General features: G+C 40.1%; 1 pseudogene; it reads right to left on the bottom strand.

The window, feature by feature from the left end:
* Window positions 1-456: 456 nt before the first annotated feature.
* LOC129536143 (transmembrane emp24 domain-containing protein 7 pseudogene) lies at window positions 457-1,820 on the bottom strand (annotated as a pseudogene).
* Window positions 1,821-14,284: the final 12,464 nt, after the last annotated feature.

The following is a 14,284-nucleotide window of genomic DNA, read 5'->3' on the forward strand; positions in this document are numbered from 1 at the left end:
TAGGGTTTGAGCTACAGTTAATCACATTTGGTTTTCTTAAAAGCAAAACTTTTTACTATAAACAACTAAAAGGTAAATTTCTTCCTCCACAACGCATGTTGACATTAAACTAAAGGCTTTAAAAATAATCATAACTTACTAGAAAAGTACTTTTAAATAGATAAAAGTTATCAAAACGACCAAAGTTTAGTGTGCGAAGAGTAGAAAGAAACAACTCAGAAAAGTGTTGAATATTTTTGAATAGCCCAAAATAAGCCCCAAAGTTTTTCTACCTTTACAAATAAAAAAAGGTGTCCTTTCCACAGCTTGGGGATATGCATTGTACATCCCCACCCCCCGCCCCCAAAGTGTATAAGAGTCTAAAAATGTTGCCAATATTGAGTTCTTCTGTAGCTAAAGTTAATTAGAGGACAGCAATATTGCAGTGGCAATGGTGCATCAATTCTCAAAACGTAGTTACGATTCAACACAAGTCCTCCTGGTTCTTTTATCTGAGAAAAAGCTTCTTAAAAGAAATACCTGCCCTATGCTAACCACCAGAAGGAGGGCTTCTCTTTCTTATTTTTTTTTATTGGAGGCAAATTCAGTTCAGTTCAGTTCAGTTCAGTCGCTCAGTCGTGTCCGACTCTCCGCGACCCCATGAACCACAGCACGCCAGGCCTCCCTGTCCATCACCAACTCCCGGAGTTCACTCAAACTCATGTCCACAGAGTCAGTGATGCCATCCAGCCATCTCATTCTCTGTCGTCCCCTTCTCCTCCCGCCCCCAACCTTTCCCAGCATCAGAGTCTTTTCCAGTGAGTCAACTCGTCGCATGAGGTGGCCAAAGTATTGCAGTTTCAGCCTTAGCATCAGTCCTTCCAATGAACACCCAGGATTGATCTCCTTTAGAATGGACTGGTTGGATCTCCTTGCGGTACAAGGGACTCTCAAGATATATTGGTTGATTTTGCCATACATTGACACGAATCCGCCCCGGGTGTACATGTTTTCCCCTTCTTGAACCCCACTCCCACCTCCCTCTTCCCCATATCCTCCCTCCAGGTCATCCCTGTGCACCAGCCCCAAGCATCCTGTATCATGCATCGAACCTGGACTGGTGATTCATTTCACATATGATAATATACATGCTACAATGCCATTCTCCCAAATCATCCCACCTTCACCCTCTCCCACAGAGTCCCAGAGACTGTTCTATACACCTATGTCTCTTTTGCTGTCTCGTATACAGGGTTAAGGTTACCGAGGGCTTCTCTTACTAACCAGTAGGCCACTCTTGTATTTAGATCCTCAGCGCTGCTTCAGCCTTGAGCTTCTCTCAATTGGAAGTGAGTCTGATAGTCAATGACAGATGTCAGGGCTTCGTGAATTGAAACACAGACAAATTGCATCTGGGTAAGAGGCCTGACTCGGTTCTCACCAGGAAACAAAGGTGGATCTTCTCCAACTTGAAAATCAAAATATACAGTTTTATGTGTAAAAGTAGAAAATTCTTTGCTGAAGCAAAATTTGTATGTCCCGTTTTTGGAGGCTGTGAAGGTATAGCTATCATACTGATTCTTCATCTCCTTGTACAACACGCTACCATCAGGATCTTCTAGTCGACCATCTACAGCATAGTGACCACCAGCAATTACCTTGAACTCGAGGGTGCACTTGGTGCCCTGCATGATGTCCTCGTGGAAACACTGCTTGGCATTGTCAGACAGCTCGAAGTTGATCTCGGAGGCGCTGCCAGAGCCTGGCACCAGGAACAGCAGCAGCAGGAGCAGCCTACAGTACCAACGGCCCACAGCGGCCACCCGCACTGTGCGGGGCATTGAGGCGGTGGCCTCAGTGGAGCTGTGGAGACGCGGGGTTGGGTCTGCACTGACTCACTAGGCGCTGCAGGCCTCAGCTGAGGTGGCACCACGAAGACTCACCGCCGAGTTGCTCCGAGCCTCAGAGGAATTGAAGATGCGGAATGAGTTGCTGGGTATGGTGGAAGGTACTGAGCGACCAGGGCCCAGGGGCCAGAACAACCTGGGGAGCAGAAATATAGTGAACAGAGAACAGGCAAAAAAAAAAGTTATTTTTATTTCTTGATCAGACTTATTACATTAGCATAATGCCCTCAAGGTCCCACAACCTTGTCTCAAATGGCAAGATTTCCTTTTCTATGGCTGCATAATATTCCACTCTGTGTGTATGTACACACACACATATATATATGTATATATTATCCTTAAAATTCTTCCAGTGATGTACACTCAAGTTGTTTCCCTGTCTTGCCTATTATGAACTATGCTGCAATGAACATGGAGTTGCAAATACCTCTGAAAAATAATTTCATTATTTTGAATAATGAAAATGAATAATTTCATTTCCTTTGAATATATACCCAGAAGTGAGATTGCTAATCACATGGTAATCCTGCTTTTATTTTTTGAGGAACCTCCGAACCATTTTCTATAGTGGCTACAACAGTTTACTTTTTCACCAAAAGTGCTTAAGGGGGAGTCCCTTGTCTCCAAATTCTCACCAACACTTACCTCCTAGCTTTTTGATGACAGTTATCCTGACAATGTGATATGAAATCTGACTGTGATTTAATGTATATTTCCCTGATGATTAGTGATGTTGAGCATCCTTTTGTGTATCTCTTGGCTATTTGTATGTCTTTTTCTGGGGGAAAAAATGTCTATTCAGATCTTTTAATCATGTTATTTATTATTTTGCCATGCAATCATATTAGCTCTTCACGTATTTTGGATAATAACTTGTTGTCAGATATATGGTCTGAAAATATATTCCTCCCTTCCACAGGCTGCCTTTTCATTTTCATTTAAAAGCAGAAGCTTTTTAGCTGGAGGTAGTCCCACTTGATTTTTGCTTTTGGTGTCTTTTCCAGAAAATCATTGCCAAAACCAATGTTATGGAGTTTTCCTCTATGTTTTCTTTTAAGATTTTATAGATTCAGAGCTTACATTTAAGTCTTTAATATTAATACATTTCAAGTCGATGTGCATATGTTGAGTAAGATAGGGATCCAATTTTATTCTTTTGCACATGGTTATCCAGTTTTCCCAGTACCTTCTGTTGAAAAGACTATCCTTTCTCCATTGACTATTCTTGGCCTCCTGACTGTAGTGTAATCTATTTCTCCTTTTAGAGATGTTAGTACTTGCTTTTATATTTAGGTGTTCTGATGTTGGATGTATATGTATAATGATGATTGATTATCCTTGATAAATTGAACCCTTTATTCTAATATAATAGCCATCTTTGTCTCTTTTTACAGCTTTTGAATTAAGGTCTATTTTGTTTGATATAAGTATAGGACCTCAGCTCTCTTTTGGTTTCTATTTTCGTGGAATATCATTTTCCATCTTTTTAATGAGCCTATATGTATCCTTAAAAGTGAAGTGACTCTCTTGTAGCAACATATAGCTGGGCTTTGTTTTTTTATTCATTCAGCCACTCTATTTTGATTGGAGAATTGAATCCATTTACATTTAAAATAATTACTGATAGGTAATTACTAATGCCATCCTATTGGTTTCTTGCCCCTACATTTTTAGTTTCTTGCTTCTTCCTTACTTGTGATCTTCCTTTGTAAATTGATAATTTTGGATGATGGTGTGCTTTGATGTCCTTCTCTCTACCTTTTGCATGTCTACTGTAGGTTTTTACTTTTTGGTGTCCAAGAAGCTTACAAAAAACACTTTACAGAGAGAACTTACAGTCAATTTTATTCTGATAGAAACTTAATTTCAATCCTCCACAAAATTTACCCTTTTGCTCACCCTCCTAAATATTATGCTTTTGCTCTCACAACAGAACTTCTTTTCATATTGTGTGTCCACTGACAAATAACACTTTGAAAGATCATTGTGTGCAAGAAGCCATTGCCTGTGATTATATGTAAGAATTCACATAATCTTCACAACAATCCTGCAAGATAGAGCTTTTAACATCCCTATTCCACAAAGAGGAAAGCCAAGTTCAAGACTGATCCAAGGTCACTCAGCTAGCAATTGCGGTATTGTGAAGCCAGGCAGTCTGACTCCAGAGTCTATGCTCCGAACCATGACTCCTCCCTAGAAATCCTGGGTAAATGGTGTGGGAAATAGAAGGTAATAATGGTAGCAAAGCTATTGGCTCCTACTGAGGTCCTTTGGCGCCATCTGCTGTTGGTTCGGGGTTGGCACTAGCAAACGGTCTGGGTTCCTTCTAATGGTTTTTTCTTCCTCTTACTGGATCATATGCATATGATGTTTTCTTCTTATGTTTGGATCATTTATTCAAATAAAGAGACTGAGATTAACTGGTTCTCATTTAACCTATGGTACCTTGAACTGGTTGATTAAACTGGGAAGGATTGAAAGGCAGAAGATGAAGATTCCAAGATGAGTTTTCCTCTCTGAGTTTTGGTGCTGGTCTGACTTGCGCTTACCTTAACCTGGTCCAAAGAACTTGAAATTACTTTGGCTTTGAGAACCATCAACATGTAAGAGAACTTCAAATATATAACAGTGGTGGCAGTCATAGTTTTTTCTGCACAGTGGTGGTTCCCAGATGTTGTTAGTGGCATCAGCACATAAATATTTTGAACCGATGAAGCCTGTGGAGTCAAGTTTACAGGAAAAGTGATATATCCTCTCTCCTCTTGAATTTTTTCAAAATTATCTGAAGATGCTACCAAGTTAGATACACATTTATTCAACTTGAGACAAATAATTTCTTTCTTTGTGACATTTGCAATTAAGTTGCCCAGCAGGAAAGAGGTGTGAGTATTCCCAAACTTCTAGGAAACTTTTACTGGAATATTAATAGAATTTGCTGTTGTTGTTCTTTAGTCACTAAGTTGTGTCCAACTCTTTTGCAACCCCATGGACTGTAGCCCACCAGACTCCTTTATTCTCTAGGCAAGAATACTGGAGTGGGTCACCATTTCCTCCTCCAGCAAGGCTTCTGAGTTGGTAGGCAGATTCTTTACCACTGAGCCACCTAGGAAGCCCAAAATAGAACTTAAAGGAGAACAAAAGATATGACTTTAGGTGACAGCCTTTTCTCAAGACAAGGGCCCCACTGCCTTAAAGTGTGGGATAAATGTATGATTTACTAGAAATCCTAGGACACTCTGTTTAAGTATCTTTTCCTGAGATTGTGGGCAGGGATTTTCCCCCTGATTGGGCTATTTCTTTTCTTTTCTTTGAAACGCAAGACTCCCTGTAATGGCCAATGTGACCAAACTTTAATAATTTTCATCTATTGTATGAACAACTGGCAGCTGGTTTCCCTATATGAGTGCCCAGGAACATTGAAAGACAGTGAGCAGAAAACTGCAATGTCTGGACCTCAAGGGAACTCCAGCCTTTGGACTCAAAAGCAGCATCTGCAGCGGTGATATATTTCTGGAGAAAAGAAATGGCTAAATTGAAAACAGAAACTGAATCACAGATACAGAAAATTAAGATCAGGGTATTGGATTAAGAGATAAAACTACTCTGTATAAATAGATAAGCAGCAAGGATATTTTTTACAACACAGGGAAATATAGCTATTATTTTTGTGATAACTTTTAATAGAGTATAATCCGCAAAAAGATTGAATCACTCTGTTGTACAACATATCTGAAACTAATAAAAGATTATAAATCAACTACTACTTCAATTTAAATTGTTTTGTAGTGGCATCATGAGCTCAATGGACATAAGTTTGAGCAAATTCCAGGAGATAGTGAAGGACAGGGAGACCTGGCATGCTGCAGTCCATGGAGTCACAAAGAGTTGGATACGACTTAATAACTGAACACCAACAATTTAAAAGAAGAAAAGTGATAAATTGAATAAAACCCATTTGTATATTCTCCACTAAAGGAAAATTTGATCACGATTCATTTGCCTGTCTCTAGAATATTTTTAAATTTAAAGGCCAGGAAATGCCTAAATTGCTATGGATGATATAAGAAAGCCCATTAAGCATTCTACATATATCCTGGAAGAAATCTCAAAGGCTACTGTGGTAGATCACTGTAACACAGTCCTCAAAGAAATCAAACTTCCTGAGGATTCACATGTGATAGTAACTGCAATTACTCTTAAATCTGTATTTATATTTCCATCCTTTGTAAAAAAAATTAGAATACAAACTTGAAACTTAATTTTCTTAAATATTATTTTTCATAGCTAAAATGTGATTCTTCTGATTAGTTTCGATTTATTTTTATCTAGCAATGAGTGAATAATATAATTTTTTCTGGAGTTTCTTTTCTGGCAATTATAAAAGACATGTTTGATTTATAACAAATGTTAACTTTACTCATATTTTTTCCAAACTGTCTGGCTATATATTTGAAACAAAACATGTCATGCTTACTCAAGCACTGTTTTTTCTGAATGGCATCTATTAAACTATTGTGGAGTAAATGAAGCAGCTAAGGTATAACAAAAGTTTACTCGTGAGTCTGGCTCATAAAAAAATGAGTTATGTTGAAAAACAGAAAGAGCTCACACTTCCTGTGTCTGCATCTCTGTAATGTGTCACCTCTTCTCACCAAGAGACAAAGTCTATTTCTTCACACCCTTGAATCGTTTCACGTATAATTTTGTAAAATAAATGATTTGCCTTGACCAGTAAAAGGTGACAAAAGTCAGACTGTGTGAGCCCCAGAGACTTGGTCATAAAAGGTCTTGTAATTCCTGTTGGTTCCCTTTTGACACCCTGAACAATCATGGGCCCTTCATGAACCATCAGATGACTGTGGGCAGCCCCATGAGGGGACCCAAGTAGGTACAGCAGAACTACCTGGGATGCCAACCCCAGTTCATGAGAAATAATCACGCGCAGAGCACCTGATTTTAGAGGGATGGGTGGGGTGGGAGGTGGGAGGGAGGTCCAAGAGGGAGGAGACATAAAAAGAAAAAAAGGAGAAGAAATCAAGCATTACTGTTGTTTTAAGCCACTAGGTTTCAGGGTGGTTTTTTGTTTGTTTGTTTTCTGCTTTTGCAGCAAGAGAAAATTAATACATCTCCCAACAAAATCTTTTTAGAGTTTGCTGTGGTCCACACAGTCAAAGGCTTTGGCATAGTCAATAAAGCAGAAATAGATGTTTTTCTGGAACTCTCTTGCTTTTTCAGTGATCCAGTGGATGTTGGCAATTTGATCTCTGGTTCCTCTGGCTTTTCTAATTCCAGCTTGAACATCTGGAAGTTCACGGTTCATGTACTATTAACGCCTGGCTTGCAGAATTTTGAGCATTACTTTACTAGCGTGTGAGATGAGTGCAGCTGTGCAGTAGTTTGAGCATTCTTTGGCATTGCCTTTCTTTGAGATTGGAGTTCGACATGACTGAGTGACTGAACTGAACAAAATCTAAATATCCAACCAAACTTTAAGTACACTGGCTCTTTGAGAAGTTTCCTAGTTGAAAGGGCTTCCCTAATAGCTCAGTTGGTAAAGAATCCGCCTGCAATGCAGGAGACCCTGGTTCGATTCCTAGGTCAGGAACATGCCCTGGAAAAGGGATAGGCTACCCATTCCAGTATTCTTGGGCTTCACTTGTGGCTCAGCTGGTAAAGAATCCGCCTGCAATGCTAGAAGACCTGGATTCGATCCCTGGGTTGGGAAGATCCCCTGGAAAAGGGAAAGGCTACCCACTCCAAAATTCTGGCCTAGAGAACCACAGTTGGACATGACTGAGTGACTTTCACTCACTTTCTAGTTGGAAAATGAAAGTACAGTATGTTGCTACACTCCAATTTGCCCAAATATATTAAATGCATTAGCATCTCCTATGAAATAATAGATCATAAGACTAACTTTTTTTTTAAATCTTAAGTTCCCCAACCAGGGATAGAACCCAGACCAGACCTTGGTAGTGAAAGCGTCAAGTTCTAACCACTGGACTGCCAGGGAATTCCCATAGAACTAAATCTTAAAATGATGAGATTTTCTACTTGGAAAAGAATTTTTCAAATGAAACATTGAAATGCTTTGAATTTTAAATCCTTTGATTAGAAGTAAATAGTACATTGACAAGAAGAAAAAAACTAGATACATATGGATGAGTGTATATAAACTAACAAATTCTTAATAATTCTCTAAGAAAAAAAAAATCCTTTAAAGGACTTTTGGAAGAAAATAAAGAAATATTACTTTGGTTTTATGAGCTCAAGCCCACACTGTTCCCAGAAAAAGTGCAAAAGAAATACAAATCGACAATAAGCTAATGGGCAATCAGCCATAAAAGGCTGAAGAGAAAGTAAAAATGAATATAGAAGATTTCAGGTCTAAATTCTCTTCAAATGTATTGCTGCAAATTGAAAGATATTTTAAAATCTTCTTGTCCTAAGATCTTAAAATCAAAAAATAGAAGTTACAATAGCAAAAATAAATGAGAATTAAATTTTAATCCAAGTTCATTCAAACTGAAGTAAATTGGTACATGAACTTTGGACATAAAAGATTTCTATATATTTTTGTTCTGATTTTTCCCACATTGTAAAATAAAAATGCAAATATGGCATTAACCCTTATGTAAGACTTTGAATTTTTCTTTCTACATGCAATAAATGCTGGAGAGGGTATGGAGAGAAAGGAACCCTCTTACACTGTTGGTGGGAATGCAAACTAGTACAGCCACTATGGAGAACAGTGTGGAGATTCCTTAAAAAACCAGAAATAGAACTGCCATATGACCCAGCAATCGCACTCCTGGGCATACACACCGAGGAACCCAGAATTGAAAGAGACACATGTACTCCAATGTTCATCGCAGCACTGTTTATAATAGCCAGGACATGGAAGCAACCTAGATGTCCATCTGCAGACAAATGGATAAGAAAGCTTTGTTACATATACACAGTGGAGTATTACTCGGCCATTAAAAAGAATGCATTTGAATCAGTTCTAATGAGGTGGATAAAACTGGAGCCTATTATACAGAGTGAAGTAAGCCAGAAAGAAAAACACCAATACAGTATACTAACGCATATATATGGAATTTAGAAAGATGGAAATGATAACCCTGTATACGAGACACAGATGTATAGAACAGTCTTTGGGACTCTGTGGGAGAGGGTGAGGGTGGGATGATTTGGGAGAATGGCATTGAAACATATATATTATCATATGTGAAACGAATCGCCAGTTCAGGGTCAATGCATAATACAGGATGCTCGGTGCTGGTGTGCGGGGATGACCCAGAGGGAGGATAAGGAGAGGAGGGAGGTGGGAGGGGGGTTCAGAAAGGGGAACTCATATACACCCGGGGCAGATTCATGTCAATGTATGGCAAAACCAACCAATATAATATTGTAAAATAATTAGCCTCCAATTAAAAAAATTTTTTTAAATAAAAGCCTAAAGATTAAATGAAACATCCTAAATTATTTATACTTGCTTTAGAGATAAAGTAAGTTATTACCTTTGTCATTATTAAGAGCATATAAAAGTGTGTAGGTGGGCACATGGATGTTTAAACAAGTTTATTCTATTAATATTTAAATTTAATAATTCAAATAATGTCTTTTAAAATGATTTTCTTAATCTTAGTCATTAGTTAAGTTCCATAGACTACTAACGTAGCCCATTTGCACAACCTGAGTAAAACTTAAAGATGCTGCATTTGGGGTCACAGAGTTGGACACCATTTAACAACTGAACAACAATAGTTAATACCAAGTTAGAGAACAAGTTGGAATTCAGCAACACTAAGTACGGGGGCAATACAGATCAGTGGGAGTTCTTACACACTGCCAGTGGTAAAGGAAGCTGGCACACTCAATTTTGAAACAATTAAGCATTATCTTATAGATTAAACATTCATAATTCTATTCCTTGGGATATACTCAGAAATCTCTTGCCCGTGTGCACCAGGAGGCAGCAACAAGAATACTCTATAGCAATAATTCATTCATTATAGCCCAAAGTGGAAACAACCAAAATATTAATCAACAGAAGGATGAACAAAGAACTTGCAGCTCTGCACCAAGATAAGAATGGTTGCAAAATACAATGTTAAATGAAGACAAACTAATCTCAGAAAACTACAACAGAATATCATTTTTAGAAAACTCTAAAATAAACACATTACTGTTTCAGTTCAGTTCAGTCGCTCAGTCGTGTCCGACAGAGAAGCATAAATGTGTGATAAAAGTATTTTGTAAAAAGTAGGATAGTGGTTACTTTGGAGGAAAAGGCAGGGAGGTAAAAAACAGAGGGAAGCAGAGTTTCGATGCCACTGATAACATTCTTGGGAAGTTAAAAGGGATTTCTTGATTGTGTTCATAAATTATGTGTTAAATTGAATGAAGTCTTTGGAGTAAGAGTTATGTAACTGATCATTTTAAACAATGAGTAAGGAAGGTTCAGTTACAATTTAGTAACCGATGCGCTGTGGGAGTGAGGGAGAGTTGGAAGGAAGGTTTCCAGTGTGGGAAACTGGAGGGGAGGATGCTTTTAGTTATTATCTAATTGCATTAGTCAGGAAAAGCTAGATGTTGAAGGAAACACATCAAACCCACAGGAGGAAGATTTGGGTCCCAACTCCATTTACTCCCGGCTTCCATTCACTCCTCAGTTTACCAGACAAGGTCACTGATGGCATTTTATGTCCCTTAAAAATCTGGGTCTCTTAAAAATCTCCTTTGCCTAGTATATGAGTACTCTGATATATAGCCATAGGTCTCTTCAGAGAGGATTTGGAGAATATTTACTGAATGTATTTGTGGTAGCATTGCAGGTCTCCTTTCCAAAGAAAGTAGCTTTCCTTTCAATCAATAACTAAGACCTTGAACCTGGTCACGGGATTGTGCTTTTCCATCGCAGCAACTGACGTCAGCCCGTTGCAATTCTCTCTTGGACTTCCACCACTCACTCCATGGAACGCTACGGTCTGTTAGTCATTGCCCTAGCTTCCTATGGGTCAGAGGTCGTCTGATTTCCATTCCAACCTTGCCAACTATTACAGTGATTATGGCTGCCTTGCTCTTATGATTAAGTGTCTCCAAACAGCCTCTGCTGTTCAGAGTCCTACCATCATCCCAACTGATGCTAGGAAGTACAATTTTCAATTAATTATATGGGGCTCAGTACAGCTTTTAAGATTAATTAAAAATTGTGGTGTCACTTGGGTTGGTAGGATCCTGGAAGAGCTTTTTAATTGAGCCATGAGCCCCAGGACAATTTTCATTATTCATTTAATTTACTTATTCGTTTATTCTTCTTTTGCAATTTCTAAGTTTTACACATTAGGTTTCCTAGATCTGTCGTCCCAATCCCTTGTCTTTCCCCTCATTATTATGTCTGCTTTTTTATAACTTTCTACAGTTTTTGCTTGCTTTTCAGACCATCAGTTTGGTTCTCAGTAGTGATCGTCCTCCTTTTGTTTCTCTATTGCATTTTCACTTAGAAAATCGTGTTATTAATCTTATGGTTACCAGGGGCAAAGGGGGTGGATAAATAGGGAGATTGGGATGGACATGTACACACTACTGTATACAAGATAGTTAAGTAATGAGCACCTACTGTATTTGGGCTCCCCTGGTGGCTCAGTGGTTACTGATCTGCCTACCAATGTAGAAAACATGAGTGCAATCCCTAGGTCAGGAAGACCCTCTGGAGGAGGACATGGCAACCCACTACAATATTCTTGCCTGGAGAATCCCATGGACAGAGGAGCCTGGCAGCATATAGTCCATGGTGTTGCAAAAGAGTCAGACATGACTGAACAACTAAACAACTGTATAGCACAGGCAACTCTACTCAATAATCTGTAATGACCTACATGGGAAAAGAGTCTTTTTAAAAATGGATACATGTATATGTATAAATGATTCCCTTTGCTGTACAGCAGAAACTAAGGCAACACTGTAAATCAACTCAATAAGTTTTTTTAAAAATAATGTTTATTAGTCCAAAGAAGTCCTTTTATGCTCTATTGACATTTTCTTGAGAATCCTGTGTGTGGTTTATGGAGTTCTCTTCTGACTCTCTTATCAATTGGCCATGGAGGAGCTCTGTTCCAATACCCTCCCCCTTCCTCCCAGCCCATGTAAATGAAAGCAGGGCCAACAAGCATGCAACACCCTCAGTCACCAGGGAGCAACTTGTCATCTGTCAGTGTCCTCTGCAACACCTTTGATGGTCAAGGAAAACCCTGCTCCATCAGACTCAGCATGGTTCCTGAAGGAGCTTGGCTTCTTGAGATAGGGGCCAGGCTGGGGGTGGGGGGATTCATGGCTGAGAAAAGATTATTTTGTTGCTGATTGATCAGGGGATCGGTTTGATTTTTGTTCTGTTTAGCATGAAAAATAATTGAGCACGCTTATTTAATGAAATGAAAGAGCCAGTTGTTGTTCAGTTGCTAAGTCGTGTCTGATTCTTTTGCAACCCCATGGACTTTAGCCCTCCAAGCTTCTCTGTCCATGGGATTTCCCAGGCAAGAATACTGGAGTGGGTCACCACTTCCTTCTCCAGGGGATCTTCCTGGACCAGGGACTGAACCCACATCTCCTGCATCAGCAGGTGATTCTTTACCACTGAGCCACCAGGAAAGCCTAAATGAGCCAGTAGGGAGGGAGAAATTAGATTAAGTTTTTAGGCAAACATATCCAGTCTTGGGGCTTTAAACACCATCTATACAGATAAGACTCTCAAATTTATATACCAAGCCCTGACTTTTCCCGAGACTTACATATACAATTCATCTATCGATACTTGATATCTCTACTTGGAGAGATCTCTGCCTCCCATCTCACGTGTTCCATATAGATCTTGGTATTTTCCTTCCCAAACCTGCTCCACCCAGTTTCCCCTTTCTCAGTTGAGGGCAACACCATTCCTGCAGTTGTTGAGGCCAAAAGCCAAGGAGTCAGCCTTCACTTCCTAACCTCACCCTCTACATCCAGTCCAGCAGCAAGTTCTAACAGCTGTAGAAAATCCGTCCCATTTCCTGCATCTCTCTGCCACCCATCCCTATCCTCAAGTCATCTCCAGCCTAGACCCCGCAACCAGAGCTGTCTTTTTTATTTACTATTTTTGGTTGCGTTGGGTCTTCATTGCTGCACAGTTTCTCTAGTTGTGGTGAGCAGGAGCTACTTTCTAACTGTGGTGCTCCGGTTTCTCATTGCAGTGGCTTCTCTTATTGGGGAGCATGGGCTCTAGGGCATGCAGCCTTCAGTAGGTGCTGTATGTTGCAGCTCCTGGGCTCTAGAGCACCGACTCAATAGATGTGGTGCAGGGACTTGGTTGCTCTGCAGCATGTGGCATCTTCTCAAATTAGGGATCAAACCCGTGTCCCCTGCATTAGCGGGCAGATTCTTTACCACTGAGCCACCATGGAAGCTCCCAGATTTTAAAACTAAATCATACCATGTCACTTGTCTGCTTAAAACTCTCTAGCGTTTTCTTGTGGAATTTAGAATAAAATTGAAATTCTCCACTATAATTAAAAAGAGCCCAGCTATCATGCTCCTGACCACCTCCACCCTGTCTGCTACTCCTCTCCCTACACTCCAGCTCCTTCCCTGTGGGCTGCATGGGGCTCTTCTAGCCTCGGATCAGAGCCTTTCTCTTTCCCCCTGGGATCTCAACCAGGCTCCCACCAGAACCTCCCATACCACTGGCTCCTCCCGCTCAGACCACGACAAAGGCCTTTCCTGACCATACTAACGTTGCCCCGACAAACCCTCCACTGTACTCTCTAGTGTAACATGTGATTTTATTTCTTCACAGCACATTGACTGAGGTTTTCTTTTTATTCGTGCATTGTATTTGGCTGCCCTAGGTCTTAGCTGCAGCATGAGAAATCTTTAGTTGCAGCTTGTGGGATCTAGTTCATTGACCAGGGATCAAACCCAAGACTCCTACACTGGAAGCATAGCGTCTTAGCCACTGAACCACCAGAGAGGTCCCTGAGGTTTTCTTATTTGTTTATTGTGTTGCTCCTTCAACTAGTACATTAGCCATGAGAGCAGGGACCTTGTCTGCCTTGTGAATGGCATCCCTGGTACCCAAAAGCATCTGGTTCATGATGGGGGCTCAATAAATACTGGCTGAATTTGATGTGGACTCAAGATGCATCTAGCCCTGATGAAAAAAGCATCCACTTGGACATCTTCATGCTGCCAAACACAAGGCAGAGTAGATCAACCTAGAGATTTTGCTTAAACCAGAAGTTAACTCAACTCCTAGGCTATTTACTCTGCCAGACATTTCTTCTTATCTCCACACCGCAAACTTCTGCATCAGCCTGCCCAGCCCACTCCCAGGACTGTGGGACCTGCTCAACTGCCCTACA

The sequence above is a fragment of the Moschus berezovskii genome, chromosome 6 (genome assembly GCF_049115385.1).
Source record: "Moschus berezovskii isolate FMDL1 chromosome 6, NW_MosBer_1.0, whole genome shotgun sequence".
Lineage (NCBI taxonomy): Eukaryota > Metazoa > Chordata > Mammalia > Artiodactyla > Moschidae > Moschus > Moschus berezovskii.